The 27612-nt window shown below is 41.5% G+C and overlaps 1 long non-coding RNA gene across 1 annotated transcript; it reads left to right on the top strand.

The window, feature by feature from the left end:
- Positions 1-25708, top strand: LOC111092652. The gene is made up of 4 exons (XR_005379392.1): positions 1-92; positions 2227-2392; positions 4760-4995; positions 25049-25708. It is a non-coding gene; the product is annotated as an uncharacterized LOC111092652 (long non-coding RNA).
- The last annotated feature ends 1904 nt before the right edge of the window (positions 25709-27612 follow it).

Here is a 27612-nt window from a genome sequence, read left to right as displayed (position 1 = left end):
ATATTATGAGGACACTCAACAGCCCTGTGGAGAGGCCCGCATGGGAGGAACTAAGTCCTCCCACTAGTAGCCAGCACCAACATGCCAGGCATGTGAGTGAGACACCTTGAAAGTGACTTCAGCCCCAGTCAGGCCTTTGAATGATTGCAGTATGGGCCGACATTTTGACTGCAGCATAAGCCAGAGATATCTTTCTGTTAAGTATATTTTTAAAGATTTTATTTTGTTTATTTTTTTATTTATTTTTAAGATTTTACTTTTAAGGGATACCTGGGTGGCTCAGTGGTTGAGCATCTGCCTTCAGCTCAGGCCATGATCTCGGGGTCCTGGGATCAAGTCCCGCATCAGGTTCCCCACAGAGAGCCTGCTTCTCCCTCTGCCTGTGTCTCTGCCTCTCTCCGTGTGTCTCTCATGAATGAATGAATAAATAAATAAATAAATAAATAAATAAATAAATAAATAAATCTTTTTTAAAAAACGATTTTACCTTTAAGTAATCTCTACACTCAATGTGGGGCTCGAACTTAAGAGTTGCATGCTCTATTGACTGAGCCAGCCAAGAGCCCCTGTATTAATCATATTTTAAATTTTATATATTTTGGGATCCCTGGGTGGCACAGCGGTTTGGCCCCTGCCTTTGGCCCAGGGCGCGATCCTGGAGACCCGGGATCGAATCCCATGTCGGGCTCCCGGTGCATGGAGCCTGCTTCTCCCTCTGCCTGTGTCTCTGCCTCTCTCTCTCTCTGTGACTATCATAAATAAATAAAAATTTAAAAAAAAATAAATTTTATATATTTTATGATTTTTAAGCATCTTTGGAGAGCCTTGCTGGCTGGGAAAAGACTGCCCCTCCCAGTTAGGGCTGGCTGATTCCTGGAGACAGTAAACAGCCTGTTGGTGAGCCCACCTTTCATACATAAATCAACTAATCTTGAGTCCACACCCCCAGCCACCTCCTTATCTAACTCACACACCAAGCCAATATTTCCCCTGACCTAGATCATCTTAGGGCCAGGTACTAGACAACTAGGGACAGCCCCTCTGCCCCAAAGTCCACTGGAATTATCCAAACTAGGCAAACATTGCCCTGCCCTGCCTTGCTTTTCCCACAGAAACCCCAATGGAGGTTGTGGCCTTGGCCTTCTTTTGATCCTTTCTGACTCCTGGCTGACACTGATGCTTTCTCCTATCTATGGCCCTGCATGGTAGGCTGTGCCTCTTGTTTCTAGGAGAACTATGAGTAATGTTCAACATTGCCTTCAGTGGCATTGAACTTTCCGTGTTGTCATGTAGTCATCTTGATAAATTAGGACTCAGACACAAATCACCCTTGAGAGATCCTGATCCAGAGCCACATAACTTCGCCATCCCTAGCTGACCCACAGAAACTGAGAGACAGTAAAATGTTTCCAGTCTTAAGCAACTAGGTTTTGGGTAATTTGTTTCCCAACAATGGGTAACTAACATGAATGGTCATGTGACTGTGTTCTGACTTGTACAACATAAGGGAAAGTATGCTGGGGTGTTTCTAGGAAGCTTTCCTCATAAAAGAATCAGAAGGGAGAGGCGAGCTGAGGGGTATCACCCTCCTTGAACAAGGATGATGCTTAGAGAAATGACAGCCGTTGGGGGACCAGGAAGCACTAAAAATAAGGATACGGGAGTGAAAAAGTAAAAAGCACTTGTGCCTTTTATTTTTATTTATTTTTAAATATTTTATTTGTTTACTTGAGAGAGAGAGAGAGAACAAGCAAGAGAGAGCATGAGCAGGGAGGAGGGGTAGATGGAGAGGGAGACAGACACCCTGCTGAGCGGGGAGCCTAGTGTGGGAGCCTGCCCAGGATCCTAGGATCTTGACCTGAGCCGAAGGCAGACACTCAACTGACAGAGCCACCCAGATGCCCTACTTTTATTTATTTATTTATTTTTAAATGTATTTATTTATTTTGGAGTGAGAGAGTGCATGCCCATGAGTGGGGAGAGGAATAGAGGGAGAGAAACCTAAGCAGACTCTATGCTTACCGGGCCCAAGTTAAGGCTTGGTCTTAGGACCCTGAGCAGAAATCAAGAGTTGGCTGTTCAACTGACTGAGCTACCCAGGTGCCCCGCACTTTAAAACATCATTAAGCCGGTAGAATGATTCCATGACCACCTGCATCTGGATATGCAGGCAAGCAAACAATCAATGTGCTTATGGTTTAAGCTACTGTATTCTGCAACTTGCAGCTTAATGCATTCCTAACCAAAATAATCAGCATGCACAATAGCACCTCACTTTACTGGGAGTAACTTGTGTGATGACTTACTTATCTACAATCTGAAATGAAGCTGAAAGCCCAACTGAACACGAAAACCAATACCACAATGTCCATACCAACCACCTTACCCTTAGGTAAGTGGGTCCTGGTCTTCACTCATAGCCTTTTAACTTTTACTTTAGACCCAATTCTAACAAGCCAATCCTAAGGTATCTTCCCAGGCACAGGAACTTAGAAATAAAATTCAATTCAATAATCAATCATTTGTTATTGTACAAAGCACTGTGGGAGGCTGTGCATGACACTGGGTATCCATAAGTGAGCATTAAGAGAGAGAGCAACATGATCTGATTGGCCAAGCAACTTGGGCTGTAGAGACCAGAGCAAGCCTGGAAAAAGGAAAAGAGTAAAGTTGCTAGGGAATGCCAATTTATTAAGAAAATATATATTTCGAAGTATTTTTCCATGGAAAATTCCAGCAACAGAACAAATCACTCTAACTCTTCTTAATTGTTGCTAATACTGGTTTCCAAAATACCCCAAATACTTGTATGCTTTAACTTCCTGACTCTCTTAAGAAAGTTTTCACAAGTTAAATACTGTGCTGGGCCTGGATCTGAGTTCAGAGGAGATGCACAATGTTGGCAATTCTAAGATATCCTGATGCGCAGTTATTCCACTTGTGTAGATGGGCATCTATGGCCCAGGAACAGTGGGAGTGACACGATAAACTAATGGCAGAGTGAGGACTAGAACCCAGAACTCTGAACATTTCCTTTCTCCAGGCAGTGAGGAAGGTAACATCAGTTCCCTCAAACCACCCAAACATTTTCTCTCATGAGGAAGAGGGTCTTCAAGCTCCCTCACCCCCACCCCCACTCCTCAGGTCAGGAAGCTGTGCCTGCCCAGGATTTCCTGTGTGTGGGAAAGAAACAGAATGAGCAGATAAATCCTCCGAGGCTTATTTTCAAGTGCATGAGGCCGTCTCCCTGGCCTCGATGCCCTGGCCAAGATGACCAATCCATTGACATGTGTTTTGTGTGTTTCTAAAAGTACTTTAAAATGATGTCTGTGCACCCATGAAGCTGGACGTGGTAGCAGAGGACCGTATGGGTCATTGTTCCTATGCTTGGGGGGCTGCCTTGGTTTGAGTCCTCCCAGAAGCAGACCCTGGGACAAATATTTAAGTGTCACTAGTCTATCTGCGAAATGAATCCCTGTGGGAGAGTAAGAAAATGAGACAGGGAATAGAAGTCTGCCAGGAAGGGAAACATTATCAAGGTAGTCACTGGGGTGGATAGCTAGAGCTCAGCCCCACTAGGGACCTCTCAGAGACAGTGTTGGGCATACCTCAGTCATCCCAACCAAAGGTTTAGGGAGCTGGGGTGTCTACCCACCAATTTTCCACCCTTCAGTGGTCAAGGGCTGCTAGTTCTTGGCACTTCCGGCTTACCCGCATGTAGTCATGAGAGCTCCTGAGGCTAGAATGAATAATGCTGTCAGGCAGAGTTATAGGATTGACAGTGAGCAGCTTTTGGTGGGTAGAGGTGATTGCAGTGGGATATGGGTGGTGTCTGTTCCAGTTGACCACTAATTGGTTTTACATTCACAGGAAAAGGTGGACGTGGGCCCAGGAGACAGGACTCCCCCTCTCTGGGGGAGGATGTGAAGGGTGTGTTCACTGCAACAGCAGGGGCTTTTTCCTGTCTGGGCCTCCATCCCCGCTTTCTTCTTGTGTTGGGGAGCCCCGTTTCTGTGATAGTCAGCTAGAATATCCACGTCTTCCTCTTTGACACTCAGCTAGACCACATTGCCCAGCCTCCCTTATAGTTAGGAAGAGCCATGTGCTGATACCAGAGAGTGAAATGTGAGCAGAATGGCTGTGTGGCTCCTCCAGACTTGGGCAAAAACAAAAACAAGGGCAGCCCTGGTGGCACAGCGGTTTAGCGCTGCCTGCAGCCCGGGGTGTGATCCTGGAGACCCGGGATCGAGTCCCACATCGGGTGTCCTGCGTGGAGCCTGCTTCTCCCTCTGCCTGTGTCTCTGCCTCTCTCTCGCTCTCTCTGAATGAATAAATAAATAAATCTTTAAAACAAAAACAAAAAAACAAGACCTGCCACATACTGTGCATTTTCCTATTTTCCCTTTCCATGGCTTATTTAGGGGCTGATGGTGGAATGTCTTTAATGGTGCTTTGGTGGAAGACAGTGTCATGCAAATTAGTACAGAAATCACTTTGCTAGCTGGAGTTATCTCTAGGAAGGAACAAGAAGATCTAGGAAGCACTTTGCCTTGCTCCAGGTAGAGAGAACAGCATGGACAAAGGCCATGGGGCAGGAAAGAGGAACCCAAAGCAAGTTGGTGTGACTGAAGGTAATGAGCAAGGGGATAGTGGTATGAGAGAAAGGTGCATGATCCTGATACAAGATTCATGGGTTTGTAGCAGGTATTTGATGGGTTTGGGCCAGACACAGCCTTGGCACCCTCTCCTGTCTCCCTAGGGCAAAGCATCAGCTTAAGAAACCAGATTGTAACCAGGAGGGGCTGAACCCAGAAGCTCAGAATCTGCGTGTGGCTTGGATAGTCGTGGAGTTCAGTGAGCCCCATGCCTGGAGTCCTCTGTTCTGGAGTCAGGGCCCTCTGCCCCTCCCAGTGGAGGAGGGGCTCTTCTGTGTTCCAGTCACAGCCCAGCCACCCTCCTAAAAGGATCATTCCCAGGTCACCTGGCCTGAATTTGGTGAGTCTTGAAAATCAGGAGGCCCAGACCTCTTGGGCTGAGTCCCTCTCTTCCTACAGGAATGACTCTAATACCAGAGCTACAGGCTGGTCTTATGGGCTAGCCTGGGAACCTCACCACATTGTTTTGTTAAACCTCAAGTAACTGATTTAAGTAATGAAGTGTTGGGCCAGAGCTGCTTGCCTGACCTCCGGGGCTGCTTTTCGCCTGCCCTGCCCCCACCCCCTCCCCCAGAGCAGTGTCCTCTCGGGAAATGCAGCTGACCCAGCTGCATCCGTGGGAAGGCCTGGCCCCCACACCTCGCCCTCCTAGCCCTGCTGAGGCCTCAGGAAATGACCCTCTTAGCAGCCACGAGCTGCGATCCAGAGGACAATGACAGAGAGACGGAAGCCTGTTTGTCTCAACTAACTTGTCCCTTTGGGTGGATGCCAGCTGCTGGAAACACAAAACTGAAGATTCAGTGGGAAAAAATATTTTAAAAAAAAACAAATAATCCTATGGGCTTTAGCCAACTTCTGAGGCTCTGAGGGATTTTGTTTTCTTTAATTGTGTGTGTTGTGTGTGTGTGTGAGTTTAAAATATAGATAAGGCTCAGAGAATCAAAGAATCTAAGGTTTGAAAGATCAGCTGTCCCACCCAAGCTGCAGGCCCCTGTGGCATCTGTCTTTATGTGGCTGGGCCCCACCTCTCCACACCACTGTTAGTTATATTACTTGGCTTTGGCCACTGTCCCCAGCACACCTCCACTTACCACCTAGAAACCCAAGAGCTCTTCTCAAACCCAAGTCGGGCCACCCCTTCTAGGGCTGCAGGCCAGCTCTGTCTCAGCTCAAATGCCTCTAAGGGGCTTCCTGACCACTCTCTCTGAAACAGCACCTCTCAACTGTTCTCTCTCAAAACATTCATCATTGCACTTAACCCTATCAGGAGTGATCTGGCTGGTTTACATATGCCCAGTGCATAGTAGGTGCTCAGTATATGTTTGTTGACTGACTGAATGTTTTCCAGTGGTAGTTGCATTTAGATCAGAGTTGACTCAGAGAATCCAGTGTTGATTGACTTGCAACAAACATTAGTATTGGTTACAAAGAGTGTGCCAGGGCCAGTAGGTAAATCAATCGAGAATATCCCTCATTCACTCATTCATTTGGAGAGTAGAGCCCTGAATAGGTAGGGATTTGGTTGAGGGGTGCAGAGAACAATAAGGAAGTGTCATGGAAGAGGGGATTTAAGGTGGGTTTTTCATCAAAAGAGAAGCCAGATGGGCTGGAGGACTGTCCAACTTGCAGGAACTGTCTGGCTTGGAAAACGTGAATGTAAATGTGTTTAGGAAAGAAAGAGAGCTGGGTGGCTCAGCAGTTGAGCATTGGCCTTTGGCTCAGGTTGTGATCCTGGGGTCCTGGGATCGAGTCTTGCATCCAGCTCTCTACAGGGAGTATTCTTCTCCCTCTGCCTGTGTCTCTGCCTCTCTCTGTGTGTCTCTCATGAGTAAATAAATTAAATCTTAAAAAAAAAAAAAAAAAGAGAAATGGAAGACAGTCATGGAGGGCAGAATTTAATTTATTCCCACTTTGGACTCCAGGAAAGGCAGAGACCCGGTTTCATCGGGGGCACTCCACAAGGTGGGGACACTCCGCCTTGTTTGCTGAAGCAGTGGAGCAATGAATGTGAAGGGCTGAGGTGGGCTGGGGGTGAAGCTGTTTTGTCATCCGAGTCCTTGAGTGCTGTGCTAAGCACTCTGGGTTTTCATCAAGAGGCAACAGAGTCTAATAAAAATAATGACGCTGAGAAGTCTGTTTCAAGATCCTGAATGTCACCTGCTCCAGAGTTTCAGTTCTCCAGTGATGCAGACTATTATGAGATGCTTCTGGAAAGTACAGTCACCAGGGACCCATCCTGGAAGGGTCCGATTCTCTGTTAGTTGGAGTTGGGGCCTGGTCACCTGCATTTTTACAACCTTTCCAAATGTTCTCATCATTTGCCGGGTTTGGTGACCACCGAGGTTCAGAGAGCTGAAGGCAGGCAGACAGCGGCAGAGGGGGCACCCGGACCAGGTCCATGTGGCCCTCCGTGTTTCCTTGCTTCTTCTGCAGCCTCCCTCTGGACTAGCTCCTCTCTCCAGTTTTCTTTTCCCGGGATGCGAGTATCTGGCTGAGGCTGCCGGCTCCGTTCTCTCTTCCACTCCCCACCCCCAGCCTCAAAGGTCAGGTACCTCCCAGCCTTCCGCGGGCATGTCCATTTATGGCTCTGTTGTTCCAAAATGTGGCCAAATTTATAAACTCCCCCTTCCCGGAGACACGAAACAATTTGCGCAGAGTACAGTGTGGGGGGGAGAGCTGGGAGCTTCGTCCGGGGCCTGGACTTCAGCCCGGGCCCAAGCCCAAAGAACTCTGGCGTGGGACGGGCCCTAGTCTCTCCTTGGGCCTCAGTTTCTCCACCTACAGAGCAAAGGAACTGGACTAATCATTCCTGAAGTTCTTCTTACGTTTAGACACACCCAATTTACTGCTTACAAATACCAATTTTGTAAATCTGTGGGCCCAATAATTGTAAAAGGGCTGGAGGATGGACTGCAACTCTAGGCTCTTTTGCTTCTTTTCTTTCTTGATAGCTTACTTGGTTTTTAAAATTAAAACAATTACTCAAGGAATCAATTTCCACGGTGAAATGAAAGTCCCCCTCATCTGCTCCCTATTCCTACATTCCTCCCCAGAAATATCTATTGTCAAAAGTTTGGAATGGTGCTTTGAAGACAGGATTCTCTGCCTTTATTTATACGTGTATTTGTGTTAATATGGGAGGGTTTTAATGGCATTTGTTTCTTACATACATGAGAATTGTATAGTTGGCATCTCACTCTTTTTTACTTAATGTCTTATATTCCTCTTGCTGTATCAACCTCTTTATTTATTTATTTTTAAGATTTTATTTATTTGAGGGAGACTGAGTGAGAGAGAGGGAGCATGAAAGGAGGGTGGGTCAGAAGGAGAAGCAGACTCCCCACTAAGTGGGGAGCTCGATGTGGGGTTTGATCCTGGGACTCCAGGATCATGACCTGACCTGATGGCAGATGCTCAACTCATTGAGCCACCCAGGTGCCCCTCAACCTCTTTTTTAAAAAACAGTTTGAGGTATAATTTATATACTATAAAATTCACCTGTTCTGAGGGTATAGCTCAATGACTTTGGCAAGTGTGTAGGGCCATGCCATTTGACAATGAGCTCTTTGTCACTGGAGGTATACAAGTGGAGCCTGGCCAGTCATTTGTCAGGGGCTGTAAAGGAACTCTCAAAATCTGGTGGGAAACTGGGCTTCCAAAGAGCAGTTTGGTTAAGGGGTTAAAACATTTCCACACCCTGCCCTGCCCCACAAGTGCCCTTGGGCCCATTTGCCAACATCCCTCAACCACAGGCAACCATTGATCTGTCTCCATAGATTTTCTTCTTCTGGGCATTTCACATAAATGAAATAATTACAATATGCTCTTTTGCATTTGACTTCTTTCCTTAGCATCATGATTTGGAGGTTCATCCATGCTGTATGTGTATCATCCTCTCTCTTGCGAATATGCCAGTGTCTAGATATGCTACATTTTGTTTGTTTGCCAGTTGGTGGACTCTAGGAGCATATTCAGTGTGGGGCTATTAGAAATGATATTGCTATAAGTGTTTGCATACAAGTTTGTGTGGGCATGTGTTCTCATTTCTCTCGGGCAGATAACCTCAATCCCAACCTTTTAAACTACTATGGTGTCCTCCACTGGAAAAATGAACTCTGATGTCACCTGTCCTCTGTCAATGGTCATTTAGATTGTTTTCAAGGTTTTATTTATTTTTTTATAGATTTTTAATTTTTTTATGAGAGAGAGAAAGAGAGAGGCAGAGACACAGGCAGAGGGAGCAGCAGGCCCCACACAGGGAGCCCGATGTGGGACTCGATCCTGGGTCTCTAGGATCACACCCCAAGCTGAAGGCGGCACTAAACTGCTGTGCTACCGGGGCTGCCCTGTTTTCAAGGTTTTATTCTCACAAGCCCGCTGGTCTGAGATTCTTCACCTATCCATCTTTGGGTGTGTGTGCTAGAAGAGAAATGGCTTGGTCATAGAGTATGTACATTTTACATTTGTTAGATTGTTGCCAAATCATCCTCCATGATACTCTTGCCTTCTCTTCAAAGGAACAGAGAATAGTGAGAGAGAGAATCCACTACAAAGATAGCACCATGACTCCCACTCTGCCCATTGAGCTTGAGGGACTGGACAGGTAGGAGAAAGGCCTGGATAGAAGTCTCCAGGCTGGGGCAGTTACAAGATAGCTGAGGTCAAGCAGGAGAAAGCAGAGGCTGGTACAGGGACTAGAACCCTTCCTCCCAAGCTTCTCCTCTGCAAGCCTATAGGTAATGAACTCTTTGTCACTGAAGGTATGTAAGTGAAGCCTGGCCAGCCATTTGGGAGGGGCTATAAAGGAATTTTCAAAATCTGATGGGAAACTGGGCTATGTGGCTTCCAAGCAGCAGTTTGGCTAAAAAGTTGAGAACATGGGCTTAGCTGGCAGGGGCCCCTAGTTCAAACCTCAGCTCGGCCATTTCCTAGCTCTCTTCCTTCCAGCCTCCAGGTAACCATGGTTCTGACTCCTATCACCACAGATTTATCTTGTGCATTCTAGAACTTCATGCAAATGTTATCACACAGAACATTCTCTTGTATCTGGCTTATTTCATTCGTATTATGTTCATGAATTCCTGAGTTGTTTTTTTTAAAATCTCCCTTCATCCAGTAGGAGACATTCATCAATATTCAGTGATTCATTAATTTCTTCCATCACTGAGTCACTCATTCAACAAGTATTTCTTGAGCCCTTACTGTGTGGGGAGGGCCGGCCAAACACAGTAACCCATGGCAAAGACTGGTGAACTCTGAGTCTCCCAGGAGTTTCTTTGAGTACAGACTATTTTGGTTCCAAATTCAGAATGGTGACAGCCCTACTGTGAACTACCCCAGTATCACGTAGAATCCCAATTGCCAGAGGCCACACAGCTCAGTGGTGAGGGGCTCAGACTCTGGCATCCATACACACGCACTTAGTAGGTGATTAATAAACAGTGGCTATGACTATTTCCTTGGCACAGAAATATTGTAAGGAGAAGAGCTTTCCCCTTTTCCTAATCTTTCATTGGCCCTAAAAGGTAGGTACCATTACAATCTACATTTTACCAATGAGGAAAGGATGCTCAGAGAGGTGAGATAACTCTCCTGAGGTTGCACAACTGGTGAGTGGCTGTGTCGGGATTCAAACCCAGATCTGCTGAGTATCAAGTATGAGCTTTCACCTCTGCTACAGGGAATCAGCTGACGCCTCCTCCCCCTTCCTTTAAGCCAGAATCGCTCTGGACAAAGGTTGTGCACTTTGCCATTTCTTGTTGTCTTTTTCCTACTTTGAGGGTCAACCCAGGATGTTTTCCTAGCTTTGGATTTTGTCTATTTCAGCTTAAAATAATATTGGAGGGGGTGGGGAGAAGCACAGCTCACCAGCACCAACTCCTGCCCCTGTCCAACATCCTGGGCCTGGGTTCGAAATGGGCTCACTGCAATCTGTCCCCCTCCATCCTGCTTCCTGGGGAATGTCCTCTTTAGGGTCCTCCTGGACCCTCACTTGAAAGGTCTATCAAGTGCTCTCTAATGGCAACATTTCCCTAAGTGATAGACATGAGATTATACATTTGGGCTAGTTGTTACCAATGACCTGACTCACCCAGCTCAGCTTGTTCCTGTGAGTGAATGAGCCTTTCATTTTAACTGCTGGCTTTTAAGGGGCCAAGCATCCATTTTTCCAACCATGTAAAATCTATTAGAGAAGGAAAAATGTGATTCAAAGAAGTAGTTAAGTTTTCTCCATGGGAGCAAATTTTCCAGGGAAGAAAATATGTCAATCTTATGATATAATTGAGTGGCTTTCAAAAACATATTTTTTCAGCACATGAACCCTTTTGCAGAGGCCATTTAAGCTGAAGCTCAATATACAAATGGTAAAAGTGGAGTTTCTGTGACAGAAGGGGGAGGAGTGAGGTTGCCAACAGGCATAGGTTCCCTCTCACTCCCTTGCCACTCATTTCTCTGTGAAACTTGCCACTGGGTGTGGAACCCAGTTTGAGAACCTCTGAGAGCACCCTGGCCCGGGAGTAAGAACCCTGGGTCTGAGCTCCAAGGTCATTCTTTACTGGCGTGTGACCTCAGAAAAGGGGGCAGGCTTCTCTGGACTCAATTTTCCCATCTGGGAAATAGCACAGTTGTAACTAAATATAAACTTCTTTCTAGTTCCAAGATTCTGTGTTACTTGGGAAAATTTAGTTTGAAGCAGTAAACTGTTGGAAATACTGACTTCTGAAAAAAAAGAAACAAAGTTCTCTTGTTCGAGGACATCCAGTAACAAACCCATGGCTATAAAAGTATTTTCTAAGTAGAAGTGCTGTGGGTCTCCTTGCATGACTTGATAGAAAAAGACCAGGAGATTCATTTGCTTCATTATTCGAAAGTAGGTCAAGTCAAATCATCATGCTATACAGCTTAAATGTACATAGTGCTGTATGTCAATTATATCCCCATAAAACTGGTGGGGGGAAAAGAGATAATATTAAAGTGTCAAAAAAAAAAATACTACCCAGGAAAATTGCTCCTACAAATCAATGCAAAAGTCACTAATGTATTACCATATGTGTGGCAAGGGGAACACTCTAGAAAAAAAAAAAAGAAAGTAAGCTAGAGTTGTCCCCTGTTATCCCATCTGTGTAATTGATTTGTCAATAACCCTTTCTCTCATGTTCATTATAGGAAATGTACTAAGTAATGAAATGTACTTAGTAATGAAAAGCCAAATGACATTAGCATAGGCGGTTACTGAATATCAATGTAGACAATTAAAAAAAAATCAAACACACATGTGCACCTGGGAAAACCAGCAGTTCCGCTTTGCTTAGTGGTTTTTTGGGACACAGAGCTCTTAGTGCTAACACCAGAAAAATCCTAGGCAAGCTGGGTTGAGTTGGTCATCCACCTGACATATAGCAGTGACTATGTGCTAGATGCCGTTCCAAACATGTTTCACATATTAATTTTTTATTTTTTGAAAAGATTTCATTTATTTACTCATGAGAGACACAGAGACAGGCAGAGACATAGGCAGAGGGAGAAGCAGCCTGTTGCAGGACTTAATCCCAGGGCCCCGGGATCACTACCTGAGCCAAAGGAAGACATCCAACCACTGAGCCACCCAGGTGCCCCTCACATATTAACTTTTTAAATCTGAATTACAATCCTATAAGGGAGGTACTATCATGATCTCTATTTTGTGGGTCGTCAGGAGGAAACTACAGCTCAAAGAGGTAAATGGCTTTTCCAAGGCCACACAATTGGCTGGAGGCAGAGCCAGGATGAAAACCCACCCAATATGGCTCTGATGCTGGTACCTGCTAACATCACGTCATCTTGCTCCTAAATTGTGTCTTTGGCGAATCACAGAGCTGTGGCCAGTGTGTGACCAAGGCCAGCCAGTGCTAATGTCATTTGGGTTTTCATTACTAAGTACGTTTCATTACTTAGTACATTTCCTATAATGAACATGAGAGAAAGGGTTATTGACAAATCAATTACACAGATGGGATAAACAGGGGACAACTTTAGCTTACTTTCTTTTTTTTTTTTTTCTAGAGTGTTCCCCTTGCCACTCAGGAGACCCAGGCCTGGCTCTCTGTGTAATATTGAGGGACTATATCAGCTTCTTTGGATCCTGGCTTCCAGCTTGGTGAAATAAGGGGGCTGGTCTGGAGCAATTTTTTTTAAGTAGAACTTGTCAATCAGGACCCCAATGCATAGAACAGACCATAGTCACAAAATGTACATCGTCAGCATTTAGCTGGAAATTCTTCACGGTATACAGAATTCCTGAAACTCTGCTACATAGCCTGAGGCTTCCAAAAGTGGAGTGTGAAAACTTGTGGCTTAATTGCTCTCTAAGGACCTTTGGAGCTTTAAAATTAAATCCAACATTTAATTCAAACATTTCATTTGTTCATGCCACAAAAATGTTTGAACTGCATAAGATTTGCCAGGCACTGGTCCAGGCACTGGGGCATCAGAGATGAGCTAGACAAGGATCTCTCCACCCTGGCAGTATTGTTGTTTGGGGCTCTTGTGCCTTGCAGAATGTTTAGCAGCATTCCTGGTATCTACTCGCTAGATGCCAGTAGCTCCTGCCCAGTGTGACAGTTCCAAATGTCTTCAAATGTTTCCAAACCGAACTTGGGGGGTAAAAATCAACCCTGGTTAAGAATTATTGAGCTAAAGTTATAAAGATCTCTCATTTCATGAGTTTATGTTCCCTGGGGAGGGACAGACAACAAACATTTCTTTTTTAAAGAAATGTGTGCTAAAGCGAAAATGGGGTGATGAGTTGGATGAGCAGAAAAGGTGTCTCTGAGAGGATGATATTTGATCTAGAACAGGAATGTCCAGCAGGAAGGAGCCAGCCATGCAAAGATCTGAAGGAAGAATGCTTTGGTCAGAGGAAGCACTGAAAACAAAGGCTGAGAGGTGAACAAAACTTGGCTTGATTAAGGTACATAATAAAGGTCAGTGTGCTAGGAACATTGAGGATCAGGGCAGAGGCAGGAGAGGTGAGCTGAGGGGGCATGGAAGGCAGGTAGAAAAGGGAAGGATCATATCATTGAGGGCCTCATGGGCCAGGGGAGGGAGGCTATTTTTAATTATGACCCTTGCCATGTGCTCCTGGGCTAGGTGCTAGGGACACAAATGTGAAGAAAATAGTGAGCTCACAGAGGATGATACAATTAATTCTGTCTGAGGTGAGTCTAGGCAGGCTTCATGGTGGAGGTAACATTGGAGCTCATTTGAAGGATGGAGAAGAATCCATTCTGTGGAGAAAAGGAAGAAGCAGAAATTGTTTCCCATACACTATGCATGTGATTCTCTCTATTAAAGTTGTTAAATTGCTAACTCCTGGGTCCTATCCCCAGAGGTGGTAGGGCCCAGGAATCTGTATTTAACAGTGTTGTAATGATTCTGAAACAGGTGGGAGGGAGACCTCACTTTGAGAATAGTGCTCCATGGCTTTCCTGTCACTTTTCTGGTGCTTGGTGGCATATGAATGTCTGGGCAAGTCTTATTCCAGTTGGAAAGCATTCACTGGTTTATTGTATACCAGGGCCCAGGGGTAGAAGAGAAAGGCAGAAAGACCCAGTCTCTACCTCTCTGTGTCTCCAGTTATTCCTTCTCTTGTATGAAGAAACGGAGGCTCAGAGAGGATAAGTGACTCCCCCAAAGTACACAGCTTAGAAGAGGCCCATCTGGACACTGACCCCCAGTCCAGTTCTCTTTCTCTTCCACCAGCCACACTCAGGGTGTTCTGCCCTAGAGAATCCCTGCATACACCACCCATGAAGCTAGTGTCCCCTGATTTGAAAGTCAGTTCTGACTCACACCAGAGGGAGCCACATGAAGCCAAGCAGGCCAGTTGCCAAAAGACCGGGCAGGAGAATGGACACAGGGTGCTACACACAAAGCTCTGAATGTGCAAGTGTCCCAAACGTTGGTTGTTTTTCTTTCTTCCAACGGACACACATGGCTATGAGGGGAAAAAAATCTCACAAAAATATTCAGACCACAGGAAATATGTTGGCAACTGCCAGAGGTGTGGACAGGGGCTCTTGCAAGAACGGGCTGGTATGAGGCCGGCGCCAGGGATGACTGCTGGGAGTGTGACTAAGAACCTTCCTTCTCTGAAATCCAACCTCCTTTCCTTTTTAACTGGGTATTTGGGCCGCTGAGACCACACCAGATGTGGATCTGGAGCTGTACAAGTGGGTGATGAGCATGGAATTGTGTAAGCTGGCAATCATATAAGTGTGTAATGGCATAAGGGACTAAGCAGGTAAAAGGGTAACCCTGGAAGAGGGCAAGCAGATCAGCAAGTAAGTATGTAATTGCGTTAGCACATGAGAGTGCAAGCATGTAAAAGGTCCATGTGCAAGGAGATAAGCGTTGGGCATGTAAGGAGGTAAACATGTGAGCTGGTAAGTGCATAAGAATGTAATTGAGCAACTAGGTCAGGATGGAAGCGTGTAATTGTGTGGGCAGAAAGTTTGTAAATAAACAGACATGGGAGCAGGCAGTCATATTAAGTGGATTAGCATGTAAATGGGTAAATGTGGAAAAATGTGAGTATTTGGCTTGCTACTTGAGGTGAGAGACATGCAGCTTCCACACACTACTGATGTGAACCAAGCCGTTTTCAGAATTTCAACCAGATCATGGTTTTGGCCTGTAATGTGGTGAGGTGACAACGTCCAAGACCCATTCTAGAGTATTCTCAGCACAAACTAGCCTTGGGTCATTTGGGACATTATTTCTATTTACCATACTGTCAAGCAGAGCAGACAAAGCCTCAGTGTGTCAGTGTGCTGTAGGGCTCATTCCCTAAAGTGGCCTTCGATGCCCATGAAGTGATTTTGAATGGTACAAAGATAAACACTTTTTTTTCTATCAACCATTACATGTATCTTAGAGGAAAATTTAAAACTGGCCCTCCAAATGCATGATATCACCATGGCCTTTGTTTCTTAGGATGAGTTAAAAGAGGTAATGCATTTTGTTGAGTTAAAACATGAATTGACTCACTTCACAACTGGGGCCCATATGGACCCCATATAGAGTTGCTAGTAGTAGTGGCAGGAGCAAAGTCCTGGGCCATAATAACTTCCATTCCACAACCAGGGCACTGGCAGGTGGTCTCACCTATCCATAGTGACAGCAGTGAGCAGCAACAAAATATTGTGTTTCCTTGCTTCCCACGCCATGGCATAGGGGGATCTGGACCCAGTGGCATCTGCTCATCCCGCTGCTACGAGAATGTCCTCAATGAGAGCAGATAACCCAGAATAGCATTTTTCCCCAGCACATGGCACCAATAGAGATTGAGCAGGAGCCTCAGCATCACCAGAAGAATGAAGCAGATAATAGCTTTGCAAGAGTTCAGAGAATTAAGCTGCCACTGGAACTCAAGCCCAAGGAAACAGTCCAGAACCTACACCTCAACAGGGTGATTGCCAAAATACAAGATTTCAGCAGGATCAAGAGCCTCCTGATGCAATTACCAAAATGCCCAGGATGAAATTTTAAAAATCATCTATTACCAAGAACTAGGAAAATTACAATTTGAATGAGAAAAGAAACTTAACAGGTGCTAATTACAAGATGAGGAGGATGTTTGAATTGCCTGACGATTTTAAAGCTGCTATCATAAGAATGCTTCAATAATAATGACAAATTCTCTTGAAACAAATGTAAAAATAGAAAATCTCAACAGGGGCAGCCCAGGTGGCTCAGTGGTATAGCACCGCCTTCAGCCCAGGGCCTGATCCTGGGACCAGGATCAAGTTCCACATCAGGCTCCCTACATGGAGCCTGATTCTCCCTCTGCCTGTGCCTCTGCCTCTCTCTCTCTCTCCATGTCTCTCATGAATAAATAAATAAAATCTAAAAAAAAGAAAAGAAAATCTCAACAAAGAAATAGAAGTTATAAAAAGAACCAAGTGGTATTTATAGAACTAAAAAGAAAAAAACAGTAACCAAAATAAAAATCTTGCTTGATGGTTCTCATTATTGGAGTGGAGATGACAGAATAGAATTGTGAACCTGAAGACAGGACTATAGAACCTACTCAATCTACACAACAGAGAGAAAAAAAGACTGAAAATAGATATAAAAGACACATCTGATAAAGAACTCATCCACAACATGCAAATAACACTCAACAATAAGAAGATAAATAACTTGATTAAAAAATAGGCCAAAGATTTAGCAGACACCTCACCAAAGAAGGTCTAAATATGGAAAGTAAGCATGTGAAAAGATGCTCTACATCATATGTTCACATTTAATGCAAAACAACAATTAGATACTACTACATGCCTATCAGTGTCCCAAACAACATCAAATGATGGTGAGCATATGGAAACAGAAATTTTCATTCATTGCTGGTGGGAATGCAAAATGGTATAACCACTTTGGCAGACATCTTGGCAGTTTCTTACAAAACTGAACATACTCTTCCCATACAATCCAGCAATCATGCTGCTAGTTATTTATCTAAAGGAGTTGTAAAATTATGTTCACACGAAAACCTACACATAAATTTTAATAGCAGCTTTATTTATAATTGCCAAAAATTGGAAAGAACCAAGGTATCCTTTTGTGGGGAATGGATAAATAAACTGTGGTACAACCAGTCAAAGAAATATTATTCACCACTAAAAAGAAAAGAGCTATTAAGCCATGAAAAGACATGGAAAAACCGTAAATGCATAGAATTAAGTGAAAGAGGTCAATCTGAAAAGTTTACATATTATGTGATCCCAGCTATGTGCATTCTGGAAAAGGCAAAATTTATGTAGACAGTACATAGGGGGTAGGGAGGGATGTATATGGAGAGCACAAAGGATTCACATCATTATACATTTGTCCAAGTCTATAGAATATATAAAACTAAGAATGAACCCTAAGATGACTATGGACTTTAGGTGATAATGATGTGTCACTGTAGGTTCATTAGTTATAATAAATGTACCTCTCTGGTGAGGGATGTTGATAATGGGAGAGACTATGCATATGTGGGGGCATGGCACATATGGAAAATCTATGTACCTTCATCTCAGTTTTGCTTTGAACCTAAAACTCCTCTATTTTTTTCTTTAATTTTGAAAAAAATTGAACAAAGTCTCATGGGTCTGTAGGACACGGATCTGCGAGACAATAACAAAAGATCTAACTTTCATACCATGTTCCAGAAGTGGAAAAAGAGTGTGGGGCTAGTGTTCATAGAAATAATATTTGAAAATTCATATTTGGTGAAAGACATAAAAATATAGTTACATGAAGCTTAGTGAATCCCAAAGAGGATAAACTCAAAAAGATCCACATCAAGGTGCATCATAATTAAACTTTTAAAAACAAAGACAAAAAATATTATAAGCAGCCAGAGAAATGATACATTACCTATAAAGGAATATCACCTTGAATGACAGCAACTTTCTCATCTGAAACCGTAGTGTCAGGAAATAAATGGTACATTTTTCAACTACTGAAGAAAATAAAGTATTGTTAACCCCAAATTTTATATCCAGTGAAACTATCCTCAAGGAATGAAGGGGGAAATAAAGCCATTTTAAGATGAATGAAAACTAAGAGAATTTGCTGCTAGCAGAATTACCACTAAAGAATGGCTAAAGTTTGTTCTCTTGTCAGAAAGAAAATAACAGAAGGTTTAGAAATTAAAGAACAATGGAATGGATAAAAATAGAATTAAACTATTATTCACCTCATGATTTTTAATTATATTTTATGGTTGAAGCAAAATTTATAATACCACCCATTATGGTACACAATGTATGTAGAGGAAATATTTAAGACAATTATATTGAAAAAGTAGAAAAGTAAAGGGATCCAAATGGAAAAATATAGTTTCTATACTTCATTCAATGTGGTAAATACCAACACCAGAGGGCTGTGATGAATTACATAATTATATGGTAACACCTAGAACAGTTACTAGAAAAACCACAAACAAATTTGAGATCCCTGGGTGGCTCAGTGGTTTAGTGCCTGCCTTCGGCCCAGGGCGTGATCCTGGAGACCTGGGATCAAGTCCCATGTCAGGCTCCCTGCATGGAGCCTGCTTTTCTCTCTGCCTGTGTCTCTGCCTCTCTTGCTCTCTGTGTCTCTCTTAAATAAATAAATAAAATCTTAAAAAACTGCAAACATATATTTATATATTATACATTCTGTTCAATATATATTGTATAATTTGTATGTATACTGTGTATATATTCAAAGCAATATACTAAAAAACATCATAAGTAAATTAAGCTGAAACTCTAAAAATGTCACTTAAATGCTTAACCCACATGAAGGTAGTAAAAAGCAGTAGGATGAGCAACAGAGGGAAAAAAACATGAAGCACATAACAAAATGTCAGACTTAAGCCTTGACACACCAATAGTTAGTTCAAAATGTAAGTGGTGTAAAGATACCAATTATAAGACAGAAACTGGCAAAACAGAAAAAAATTACGATCCAACTATGTACTGTCTGTAAGCAATTCATTTCAAACATAATGATACAGGAAGGTTGAAAGTAAAATGATGGAAAAAGTTACATCATGCAAACATTAATTTTAAAAAGAAGGAATGACTATATTAATAGTCAAAAAATTAGAATTCAGAATAAGAAAATCACAAGAAACAATGAAGGACAATATATAATGATAAAATGATTGATCTGCCAAGAAGATATAACAATCCTAAATGTATATGCAACAAATATCAGAGCTTGAAAATATATAAGCAAAAATGATATAACCAGAAGGAGAAATAGATAAATCCACATTATAGTTGGGAATTTTAACATATAATTCTCAGCAATTGATAGAACTACTAGACAAAAAAATCAGAAAATGTATAGAAGAATTGAACAACACCAACCAAAAGGGTGTAATGGACATTTATAGAACTCTCCACCTACCAACCACAAAATATATCTTTAAGGTGACCAAGGGACATTCACCAAGATTAACCATATCCTGGGTCATAAAACAAACTTAAACAAATTTTTAAAAACGAAATCATACAGCTTACATGCTCTGACCATAACGGAATCAAACTAGAAAACAGTAATAGAAAGACAATAGGAAAATCTCCAAACTCTTGGATATTAAATAATACATTTTAATTCATAGGTTAAAGAAGAAATATCAGAGGAAAAAAATTTTAAATGTAGAACGAGGGCACCTGGGTGGCTCTGTCAATTAAGTGTCTACTTTTGGCTCAGGTCATGATCTAATGGTCCTGGGATTGAGCCCTGAGTTGGGCTTCCTGCTCAGTGGGGAATCTGCTTCTCCCTCTCCCTCTGCTTCTCCTCCCCACCCCCAGTTTGTGCTGTCTCACAAATAAATAAATAAGTAAATAAATAAATAAATAAATAAAATCTTAAAAAACATAGAACTGAATGAAAATGAAAATACATTTGTAGGATGCAGGTAATGCAGTGTTAAGAGGGAAATTGATAGCACTAAAATCTTTACATTAGAAAATAAGTAAGACACTAAGTTAATAATCTAAGTTTCCACCTCAAGAAACTAGAAAAAGAAGAGAAAAATAAACCCAAAGCAGAGAGAATAAAGAAAATAATAAAAATAAGAGCAGAGGGAAATGAAATTGAAAATTGAAGAACAACGGAGAAAATTAATGAAACGAAAAGCGATTTCTTTGGGAAAAATTAATAAGATGACAAACTTCTAACAAGATGGGGAAAAAAAATCAATATCAATATCAGAATGGATGGGAGATACCACAACAAATTGTGCAGCTATTAAAAGAATACTACAAACAACTTCACACTATTGGACTTAGAAGAGATGAACCAATTCTTCAAAATCCACAAATTACCAAAGCTTGGTCAAGGTGAAATAGATAACTTCAATAATGCTTTGATTACTGAAGAAATTGAAATTTTAATTTAAGTGCTCTAAAAAACAAAAACAAAAACCCAACCCTCCAGTCCCTTTTGGTTTACTGGAGAATGTTACCTAATAGTCGAAGAATTAATGCCAATTTTACACACTCTTTTCCAGAATATAAAAGAGGAAGTTTCACTTCTTAATTCATTTTCTGAGGCTAGTACTATCTCTATACCAAACACAGAGAAAGGCAGCTCAAAATTGATCTTTCATAAATTTAGACCCAAAAATTCTCAAAAAGTTTTTAGCAAATCAAGTCCCACAATGTTTAAAGAGAATAATAACTATCACTAAGTAGGATTTATTCAAGGCATGCAAATCTGGTTCATTATTTAAAAATTAATGAACATAACCCATCATTAATTTAAAAATTATATACTGAAGCATAAGTCTAACAAAAGATGAACAGAATCTGTCTGATGAAACGTACAAAATTCTGAAGAAAGAATCAAAGAAGTCCTAAATACTTGGATAAACATACCATGTTCATGAATGAGAAGACTCATTACAATAAAGATGTCAGTCCTGCTTACATTCATCTATGGATTTACCAAATTTCTATCAAAATCTCAGCCAGTTTTTATATACAGAAATAATCTTATTCTGAAATTTATATGGAAAGGAAAGGACTCTAGGTTAACCAAAACAATTTTTAAAAAGAATAAAGTGGGAGGAATCACTTTTCCCAGTGTTAAGGCATACTATATAGCTACAGGACCTGATGGAGGGACAGACACATGGATCAATGGACCAAGATGGAGAATTCAGAAATATATCCACACAAATATTCCCAATCAATTTTTGACAAAGAGCAAAAACAATCCAATGGAGGAAGGACAGACTTTTCAGTAAATGGTGCCTAAATGGCAAAAAAGAAAAAAAGAAGAAGAAAACTTCACATCTTATAAACCTTAACTCTAAATGAATTACAGACTAAATTGTAAAAACATAAAACTACAAAACATCTAGGCAAAATAAAATACAAGAGAAAGTCTTTGGAACCCAGGACTAGACAAAAAAGTTTTTAGATTTGACACCAAGGGATGCCTGAGTGGTTCAGTCAGTTAAGCATCTGACTCCTGATTTCAGCTCAGGTCATGATTATTGTGAGATTGAGCCCAGTGTGGGGCTCCATGCTTAGCCCACAGTCTACTTGATATTCTCTCTTTCTTTCTCTCCCTCTGTCCCCCCCCCCTTCTCATGCTCTCTTTCTTTCAAATAAATAAAATCTTAAAAATAAGATTTGATGCTAAAAGCATCATCCATACAGTATGTTAAGTGAAACAAACCATTCACAGAAAGAAAACAACAACTGCATGATCACACTTAAATGTGGAATCTAAAAAAGTCAAACCATAGAAGCAGAGAGGAGAACAGTGGTTATTAGGGGTTATAGTGGCCAGGTGAGTGGGGAGTTGGGGAGATATTGGTCAAAGGGTACAAAGTTGCTGTTATGTAAGATGAATAAGTCTAGAGATTTAATGCACAGCATGATGACTATTGTTAATAATACTGTATCAAATACTAGAATTTTGCTAAGAGAGTATATTTTATGTATTTTCACCACCAAAAAAGTAATAACTATGTGAGATGATGTGTTAATTAGCTTTGCTATAATAATTGTTTTACTATATATGTACACCAAAACATCATGTTGTACACCTTAAATAAATACAATTTTTATTTTTAAAAAGCATGGTCCATAAAGGAAAATTGATAAATTGGAGCTTGTCAACATTAAAAACTTTTGCTTTACAGAAAAGCATTAAGAGGATGAAAAGACAAATGACAGGCTGGGAGAAAATATTTACAAACAACATATCAGACATAGAAGAATATCTTGAATATATAAAGAACTCTCAAAACTGAACAGTAAGAAAATCAAACATTCTGATTAGAAAATGGGGAGAGGGGGGATCCCTGGGTGGCGCAGCGGATTGGCGCCTGCCTTTGGCCCAGGGCGTGATCCTGGAGACCCGGGATCGAATCCCACGTCGGGCTCCGGTGCATGGAGCCTGCTTCTCCCTCTGCCTATGTCTCTGCCTCTCCCTCTCTCTCTCTGTGACTATCATAAAAAAATTAAAAAAAAAAATAGAAAATGGGGAGAGGACGTGTACAGACATTTCATTGAATAGGATATATACAGTTGGCAAAAAATATGAAAAGATATTCAACATCATTAGCTGTTAGAGAAATGCAAGTAAAATCACCACACACCTATCAGAATAAAATAATAAATAGTTATAACACTAAATGCTGGTAAGGATGTGGAGAAACTGGATCACTCATATTGCTGGTGGAAATATAAAAAGGTACAGTGTCTCTGGAAAACAATTTCTTTTAAAACTAAAAATGGACCTACCAAATGACCCAACAATGAAAACTTATTTTCTTACAGGAACACATACACAAATATTCATAGTAGCTTTACTCATAATATTCCCATTCTGGAAACTACTCAAATGTCCTTTAGTGGGTGAATGGTCAAAGGAACTATGCAACATCTAGGGGCACGTGGGTAGCTTAGTTGGTTAAGTCCCTGACTCTTGATTTTTTTTTGTCTAACTTTATTTATTAATGAGACACACACACACAGAGGCAGAGACACAGGCAGAGGTTCCATGCAGGGAGTCCAATGTGGGACTCGATCCCGGGACTGCAGGATTATGCCCTGGGCCAAAGGCAGGCGCTGAACTGCTGAGCCACCCAGGGATCCCCTATGACTCTTGATTTTGGCTCAAGTCATGATCTCAGGGTCATAAGATTGGGTCCCACGTATAGCTCTGCACTGGGTGTGGAACCTGCTTAAGATTCTCTCCCTCCTTCTGCCCCTCCCCACCTGCTCTCTGCTTGCTCTCTTAAAAAAAAAAGAAAAGAAAGAAAAAAAGAAAGAAAAAGAAAGAAAGAAGAAAGAAAGAAAAAGAAAGAGAGAAAAAGAAAGAAAGAAAGAAGAAAGAAAGAAAGAAAGAAAGAAAGAAAGAAAGAAAGAAAGAAAGAAAGAAAGAAAGAAAGAAAGAAAAAGAAACTATGGCACGGAATACTACTCAGAAAAAAATCCCCAAACTATTGATATGCAGAATCATTTGGATGAACGTCAAGGAATGTATGCTGAATGAAAAAGAAAAACAGTCTCAAAAGGAAGTATAGTGTACAATTCTAGTTAAGTGACATTCATTAAATAACAACTATAGAGATGGAGACTAGATTGGTGGTAGCCAGAGGTTAAGGATGGATGGGGAGTAGAATGGGTGTGGCTACAAAATAAGGTGGGAGGGAGTCTTGTGATGGTTTAGTTACACATGCAATAAAATTGCATAGTGCCACATAAACACACACGCAGACAGGAGTGCATATCTGAATATGTTCTGGGGGTTGTACCATAATCAGTTTTCTGGTTGTTGTTGTTGTTTTAAGATTTATTTATTTGAGAGAGAGATCAAGAGCGCAAGCACATGCATGTGCACACTCAGGGGTAGGGGAGGAGGGGCAAAGGGAGAGGGAGACAATCTTAAGCAGACTCCCCACTGAGTGTGGTGCCCTAGACAGGCCTCACCTCGCAACCCTGAGATTATGACCTGAGCTGAAATCAAGAGTCAGGCTTAACTGATTGAACAACCCATATGCCCCAGTTTCCTGATTTTGATATCAAAAGCATGGTCCATACATTAAGTTGTACAAGGTGTTGCTACTGGGGGAGGCTGGATGAAGAGTGTGTGGGATCTCCCTGTACATTTCTTCTTCCTTCTGGTGAATCTATAATTATTTCAAAATAAAACATCTTCTTAAAGTGAGATGATTTAAAGAAAAATTTTATTTTATTTTATTTTATTTTATTTATTTATTTTTTTTAAAGAAAAATTTTAAGTAAATAATAAGGGACACAGATATGGCAAAAACCATGAAGGCATTAAAGTAAATGGCATTTAGACATTGTGCTGATGGAAAGGGCACAGGGTTTTGGGATCCTGGGTTCAAATCTTTGTCACCTACAAGCTGTGTGACTTTGGGTCAGTCTTTGCTTCAGTTTTCTTATCTGTGAAGTGAGGAGAATCAGATCCACTTGAGAAGACTGGATAAGGCTCAAAGGTGAGTGGATATCCTGAAAAGGCAGGTGGGTTCTGATGTAGGTTTACAGGATGAAGGAGCAGGAACCATCTTTCTTGGGTGGAATTCTCTGCCTCACTGATACATAGGATAAGCTCCTAGATTTGTTCAACGCCAGTGAGGGAGCTGGCTCTGAGTGATGGATCTGAGATGGGTGGGAGGTATTCCCAGAGGCTAGGGTTAAGAATGGGGCAGCCTGAGAGAGAAAGAGCAGCATGACTGTCCTGCCCTTAGGCCCTGCATCCCCTCTGGCCAATATGAGGTAACAGAATAAGTTTGTCTGAATAGGCCCAGGACAGGTGAAGGGAAGGAATGCTAATAACTAGCCCAACCCAGCTAATAACCAATGACCTTTCCTACCTTTTAGGAAACTGGTGAGATCACAGGCTGACCTTGCCTTCTGCCCTCATATCTCCAATAAGCTGCATAAGGGAGGAAAGGGCAACAGGGGCAGTGGCCTGGACAGCAGATTCTTCTTGCTCAGTGGAGAATGGCTCTGAAATCCAAGAAAGTTGCAGACCACTGCCAGATAGGCAGGACAAGAGTGCTTCATCCAGAACCTACTCAACACTGAGGAACAGGATGCAGGCCCCAGAGGAAAAGTTTATTAGCAAAAGCAGCAGCCTTCTGCCTCTGCAATGAATTTACCAGGAGGAGCTGAGAGAGAACACTTATGAAGTGACATTGGCATCCTCAGGCTAGAGAAGAATGGCTACCATCCTTTCTTAAGTGAACACAAGGCTGACCCTTGACTGTGACATGGGTGATGCAGATACCTACAGGTGCCAAGATGCCAACATAAATGAAAGAAACCATTGAGCATAAAAAAGTAAAATAAAAACCAATAAAAGGACAAAGCTCACATGATCATCTCAATAGGTACAGAAAAATCTTGCGACAAAATCCAATACCTAGGGGTGCCTGGGTGGCTCAGTTGGTTAAGCATCTGCCTTAGGCTCAGGTCATGATTCCAGGATCCTGGGACAGAGCCCCATGTCAGGCTCCCTACTCAGTGAGGAGGCTGCTTCTCCCTCTCCCTCTGCCTGCTGATTCCCCTGCTTTGTGCTCTGTCAAATAAATGAATAAAATCATTAAAAAAATCCAATGCCTAGTAATGATAAAAACTCTCAGTAAACTTAGAATAGAAGGTTATTTCCTTAATCTGATGAAAAGCTTATAGCTACCATCATTATGGTGAAAGATTGCAATGCCTTTCTGCTAAGATCAGAAAGAAGGCAAAGGTGTCCGTCCAGACTTTCAGCTTGTATTCAACATTGTACTGGAGGCTCTAGATAGGTAACAAGGAAAAATAAATAAAAGTAATGAAAGCCACCTATTTGGGAAAGCCATCTACTGTCTACATATGAATAATGGTCATATATATAGAAAATCGTAAAAGCGGTCACCTGGCTGGCTCAGTAGATGGAGAATGCAGCTCTTAATCTCAGGGTCATGAGTTTGAGCCGCATGTTGACTGTAGAGATTATGTAAAATAAATAAATAAAAATTAAAAAAATAGAAATTCCTAAGGAATCTCACTCCTGTTACACATGCAAGCTGCTAGAACTAATGAATGAGTTTAGTAAAGTAAAGTTTAGTAAAGTATACAAAGTTAATATAAAGAAAAGAGATTGTATTTCTCTATACTAGCAATAAATACTTTTAAACATGGAATTAGAAAATCATTCCATTCACAGTAGCATCAAAAAATAAAATGCTTAGGAATAAATTTATTAAAAGGAGTGCAAGACTTATACACTAAAAATTACAAAACACTGCTGAGAGAAATTTAAGAATATCTAAATATATGGAGATATTCATGTTCATGACTCATTATTGTTAAAATGGCAATTTCCCCCAAATTGATCTACACTTTCTTTTTTTTTTTTTTAAAGAATTTGTGAATATACCTTTATTTATTTTTTTTAATTTTTTTAAAATTTTTATCTATTTATGATAGTTACAGAGAGAGAAAGAGAGGCAGAGACATGGGCAGAGGTAGAAGCAGGCTCCATGCACCGGGCGCCCGATGTGGGATTCGATCCCGCGTCTCCAGGATCGCGCCCCGGGCCAAAGACAGGCGCCAAACCACTGCGCCACCCAGGGATCCCTGATCTACACTTTCAATGCAATCCCAATAAAAATCCTAGTAGGATTTTTGTAGACATTGTCAAACATTCTAGAATTCATTTGGAAATGTAAGGTCCAAAAATAGACAAAGAATTCAGAAAATAAAGAACAGCTGGAGAACTTACACTACCCAAGTACAAACCAACTGGCAAATGGTTAGATATGTATCAATAGGACAGAATCAAGACCCTAGAAACAAACCTTTATGTTTATGGCCAACTGATTTGCCACAAACTGTCAGGGCAATTTGATAAGGAAAAGGTAGTTTTTTTCAGTAAATGGTTCTGGTACGATTGAATATCAATATGAAAAATGATGAATTTACACCCTTTCTTCATATCATACAGAAAAATGAACTGAAAATGGGTCACAGATATAAATTTAAGAACTACAGCTATAAACCTTATAGAAGAAAACACAGAGGAGAACTTTGTATTCTCGAGTTAGGCAACGATTTCTTAGATATAACACTAAAATGATGATCAAGAAAAAAAAATAAGTTGGCCTTTAATAAAATGAAAAACTTTTGTTTTATGAAAGACACATTTATAAATTACAGACTGGAGAAAATATTTTATTTTCTTTTTTTTTTTAATATTTTATTTATTTATTTGAGAGAGAGAGATAGTAAGAGAGCATGAGCAGGAGCAGGAAAGAGGGAGAAGCAGGCTCCCCATTGAATAGGGAGCCTGAAGCAAGGTTCAATCCCAGGACACTGAGATCATGACTTGAGCTGAAAGCAGATGTTTAACCAATTGCTACCCAGGCACCCTTGGGGAAAATATTTTCAAACCATATATT

The sequence above is a fragment of the Canis lupus genome, chromosome 26, assembly GCF_011100685.1.
Source record: "Canis lupus familiaris isolate Mischka breed German Shepherd chromosome 26, alternate assembly UU_Cfam_GSD_1.0, whole genome shotgun sequence".
NCBI classification, from domain to species: domain Eukaryota; kingdom Metazoa; phylum Chordata; class Mammalia; order Carnivora; family Canidae; genus Canis; species Canis lupus.
This window is presented reverse-complemented; position numbering and strand designations above follow the sequence as displayed.